This window comes from Benincasa hispida, unplaced genomic scaffold (genome assembly GCF_027475165.1).
Source record: "Benincasa hispida cultivar pf3 unplaced genomic scaffold, pf3_genome.v1.1 HicScf1436, whole genome shotgun sequence".
In the NCBI taxonomy this organism is placed as follows: Eukaryota; Viridiplantae; Streptophyta; class Magnoliopsida; order Cucurbitales; family Cucurbitaceae; genus Benincasa; species Benincasa hispida.
In genome coordinates, this window is record NW_028325783.1 from 30,001 (window position 1) to 35,000 (window position 5,000).

General features: G+C 49.3%; 1 non-coding gene and 2 pseudogenes across 1 annotated transcript in view; all 3 read left to right on the forward strand.

Moving 5' to 3' along the window:
* The first annotated feature begins 2,448 nt into the window (after window positions 1–2,448).
* On the forward strand, window positions 2,449–4,184 carry LOC150031188 (18S ribosomal RNA; annotated as a pseudogene).
* A 215-nt stretch (window positions 4,185–4,399) lies between these two features.
* LOC150031189 (5.8S ribosomal RNA) lies at window positions 4,400–4,543 on the forward strand (annotated as a pseudogene).
* Window positions 4,544–4,718: 175 nt separating this feature from the next.
* LOC150031190 (25S ribosomal RNA) overlaps window positions 4,719–5,000 on the forward strand; it is a 3,392-nt gene continuing 3,110 nt past the window's right edge. Inside the window, exon 1 of the ribosomal RNA XR_016526114.1 lies at window positions 4,719–5,000. This exon is cut by the window's right edge and continues 3,110 nt beyond it. This is a non-coding gene — a ribosomal RNA (25S ribosomal RNA).

Here is a 5,000-nt window from a genome sequence, read left to right on the forward strand (position 1 = left end):
CGTGCATATAGGCGCGGCCCCGCCCACCATCTGGCCGCCCTTGCGCGCGCCCCACGCCCCCCACATCCTGACCCGCCCGGAGCGCTGGCCCCACGCCCACCCTGCTCGCCCGTGCGCGCGCCCCACGCCCACCCTGCTCGCCTGTGCCCGCGCCCCCCGCCCATCACACTGCTCGCCCGTGCGCGCGCCCCACGCCCACCCTGCTCGCCCGTGCGCGCGCCCCACGCCCAGCCATGCTCCCCTGCTCGCCTGTGCCCGCGCCGCACGCCCACCCCGCCACCTGTGCGAGCGCCCCATGCCCACTCAGCCCCACCCCGCGGGCGTGCCATGCCCCATACCTACTCAGCCCCACCCATCGTCGCCCAATCTCACCCAGCAACCCCTTGCGAGCGCAGCCCATGCCCACTCAACCCATCCTCGAGCACACGTCATGCCCGCCTTGCCCATGTGCCATGCCCACCCACCCTGCACGCCATGCCCACCGATGACCACCCGCCCACCCTTACACTAGCATTTGTGCACGACATGCATCACCCCTATGCTCGCCATCCCCCACGTGTCTTCCTCCCTCATCCAACGCTCAACATCAATCCTTTTCCCAAGGATACATGAAGGTTATGTTTATCCATGGAGGTTAGCATGTATTAAGAAAGGAGTAGATTAGATATTGTAAAGGCCTAACTTCAAATTGGATTGATTCTTAAATCATTGGGTAAAGTGTATATTAACTAGTGTGGCTTTGTAGTTGCACATGGTTGAAGAGAACCATGGTGTCACCCGGTCTAATAATACAACACATATATTGTACACCCAAACGACAACGTATAACTAACTTTTGATGTTCACTAAAACATGTGTTCTGAAATTAACAATGATAGAATAATCATTCCAATAAAACATTACTCTTTCGCTTAAAGAGTGTTGGTACACAACACAGAGACGCCGACCTTCTATGTGCCATGACTCTACCCTTGTGCATGCCATGAAATGTAACACCCATGAAACATGAATTCTATGTTCTAATGTTAGGATTGTTTGAATCTTTTGTTGGTAACCCATAAACATAAAACAATGATGTCTACCAAATATAAGATCAATCATGTTCACACAATGCGACAACCTAAGACTTGGGACAGCCACACAACGTGTATGCACTGACACCAACCTTGTGCATGTTAGGACACACCAACCATGAATTGTGAAATCTATCTTCCCATGCTCGGATTGACTTGAAATTTTTTTTAGAAACTAAACAACATAAAAAAATGATTGTAACAAGATATCAGAATTTTTTGCCACCTCCAACCATATTATTATTATTTTTAATATTTAATAATAAAATATTCATAAAATATTATTGATTGTTTAAAAAATTATGAAACTTGTGTTGCACACTAATTTGAGTGTCCCAATCATAGTCCAATCACGTCCATGCCATGAGACACTATAAAACTTGAGTTTTTTTGAGTGAGTGACAGCTCGTCATTTGACATATGCAAGTCTGCCAGGCCAAAAATTATTCAGAATGCCCTATATGGGGGGTCGACTTGCCTGCATGGGTGGGGCGTGGGGGTACCCCTGTCGCCGTGTCCATGCTCCAAGCATAGTGTGCAACATAATACCAACATATGCTTGGGGCTTGGACGCGGTCAGAGGTCCACGTCCTTGCGTCGGACGGAGAGAAATAGCAGGATGTTGAGTTGAGCTAAAAGGATGGGCTTGTTTGGACGATGCAAAAGCACATGGTTTCTTGCATGGTCTAGATGGACTTATCCCTCGCGAGACTAGATGGCCTGCAGTCTTTCCTTTGTTTGATGGGATGGAAGGGGTCGCCTCGAAGCAAAAACTGGAATGAAATTGGAGAGTTGTGAGAGAGAGTTGTTCGATCGTGCACGACGTTGCGTGCTCGGCCTCGTTTGATGACTCTGCATCCTTGCTGTAGGGTAGGGGTGCGGATAGTCGAGTGTTGTTCGACTCAGATGGCGTACGGCGCGTGAGTGGTGATCTGGTAGTTTAGGTTGGCAGGGTCGGTGCTTGGGCATCGAACTATCAATGTCGACTCCTTTTCATTGACGTGCCCCGAAGAAGTGTTTCGAGCGGCTGAAATTGATCGGTTCTTGCATTGGTACCTCACGCGATGGAAGTGTCGCGTCTCATTAGTCCCTTTCTGTCGGCAGCCTTAGTTGGGTGCACGACAAACCCTAAAGCTCGCGTCACATTCCGCTTCAGTCTTTCCAAGGCTTGTTGCGGCCCACATCGTTGGTGCTCGCTCTCTCAGATGCGATGCATTTGGCGGCATGATATGCTCGGGAAGTCTCTCGAACGTGTTGCCTCTGCATATTGCTTGAACGAATGACACTCGTGGCCCGTGTTGATTTAGTGCCTGTTGTCGTCCTGTCGGAGGGCGGTTGGTGCTATCATATGAGCTGCAATGTCGTGTAGGAATGCTACCTGATTGATCCTTCCAGTAGTCATATGCTTGTCTCAAAGATTAAGCCATGCATGTGTAAGTATGAACTAATTCAGACTGTGAAACTGGGAATGGCTCATTAAATCAGTTATAGTTTGTTTGATGGTATATGCTACTCGGATAACCTAGTAATTTTAGAGCTAATACGTGCAACAAACCCCGACTTCTAGAAGGGATGCATTTATTAGATAAAAGGTCGACGCGGGCTCTGTCCGTTGCTCTAATGATTCATGATAACTCGACAGATCGCATGGGCATCGTGTCGGCGACGCATTATTCAAATTTCTGCCCTATCAAATTTTGATGGTAGGATAGTGGCCTACTATGGTGGTGACGAATGACGGAGAATTAGGGTTCGATTCCGGAGAGGGAGCCTTAGAAACGCCTACCACATCTAAGGAAGGCAGTAGGCGTGCAAATTACCCAATCCTGACACGGGGAGGTAGTGATAATAAATTACAATATCGGGCTCTTCGAGTCTGGTAATTGGAATGAGTACAATCTAAATCCCTTAACAAGGATCAATTGGAGGGCAAGTCAGGTGCCAGCAGCCGCGGTAATTCCAGCTCTAATAGCATATATTTAAGTAGTTTCAGTTAAAAAGCTCGTAGTTAGACCTTGGGTTGGGTCGATCGGTCCACCTATGGTGAGCACTGGTCGGCTCGTCCCTTCTGCTGGCGATGCACTCCTGGCCTTAACTGGCCGAGTCATGCCTCCGGCGCTGTTACTTTGAAGAAATTAGAGTGCTCAAAGCAAGCCTACTCTCTGTATACATTAGAGATCGGAGTAATGATTAATAGGGACAGTCGGGGGCATTCGTATTTCATAGTCAGAGGTGAAATTCTTGGATTTATGAAAGAAAAACAACTGTGAAAGCATTTGCCAAGGATGTTTTCATTAATCAAGAACGAAAGTGGAGGGCTCAAAGACGATCAGATACCGTCCTAGTCTCAACCATAAACGATGCCGACCAGGGATTGGCGGATGTTACTTTAAGGACTCCGCCAGCACCTTATGAGAAATCAAAGTCTTTAGGTTCCGGGGGGAGTATGATCACAAGGCTGAATCTTAAAGGAATTGACAGAAGGGCACCACCAAGAGTGGAGCCTGCGGCTTAATTTGACTCAACACGGGGAAACTTACAAGGTCTATAAATAGTAAGGATTGACAAACTGAGAGCTCTTTCTTGATGCTATTGGTGGTAGTGCATGGCCGTTCTTAGTTGGTGGAGCGATTTGTCTGGTTAATTCCGTTAAGGAATGAAACCTCAGCTTGCTAACTAGCTATGCGGAGGTACCCCTCTGTAGCCAACTTCTTAGAGGGACTTATGGCCACTTAGGCCAAGAAAGTTTGAGGCAATAACAAGTCTGCGATGCCCTTAGATTTTCTGGGCCGCACGCGCTCTACACTGATGTATTCAACAAGTCTATAGCCTTGGTCGACAGGCCCAGGTAATCTTTAAAATTTCATCGTGATGGGGATAGATCATTGTAATTGTTTGTCTTCAACGAGGAATTCCCAGTAAGCGCAAGTCATCAGCTCGCGTTGACTACGTCTCTGCCCTTTGCACACACCGCCCGTCACTCCTACTGATTGAATGGTCCGGTGAAGTGTTCGGATCGCGGCAACATGGGTGGTTCACTGAACCTTATCATTTAGAGGAACGAGAATTCGTAACAAGGTTTCCGTAGGTGAACCTGCGGAAGGATCATTAATGATGCCTAAACATCAAACGACCAGCAAATGCGTTTAAGAACCAATTGTTCGCGTCGGGGGCGGGGAGGAAACATGCTTTTTTCCTGCCCCCTCCCCCTCGACGCGCTTAAACCAAACCCCAGCGCAGGTTGCGCAAAAGAACTTGAAATAAATCTGCCTGCCCCTTGCCCCGGCCTCGGTGTGCGGGGTTTGGAGCATTCTTGTACTCACAACGACTCTCAGAAATGGATATCTTGGCTCTCGCATCGATGAAGAACGTAGCGAAATGCGATACTTGGTGTGAATTACAGGATCCCGCAAACCACCGAGTCTTCTGGCCGAGGGCACAACTTGTTGTGCAGGCAAGGGCACGTGTTGGCCTCCTATGCGCACCGCCGTGTGGATGGCTTAAATTCGAGTCCTCGGCGCACGTCATCATGACACTACAGTGGTTGATCCAACCTCAGTACCATGTCGCGGCCTCAACCCCGCCTCCACGGACTCATGCACTGACCCTTTGAGCGTTATACCCGAAAGAATGGCGCTCTCGACGCGACCCTAGGTCAGGCGGGACTACCCGCTGAGTTTAAGCATATCAAGAAGCGGAGGAAAAGAAACTTACAAGGATTCCCCTAATAACAACGAGCGAACCGGAAAGAGCCCAGCTTGAGAATCGGGCATCCTCGACGTCCAAATTGTAGTCTGGAGAAGTGTCCTCAACGGCAGACCGGGCAAAGGTCCCCTGGAAGGGGGCGCCAGAGAGGGTGAGAGCCTCGTTACACTCAGACCCTGTCGCACCACGAGGTGTTGTCAACGAGTCGGGTTATTTGGGAAT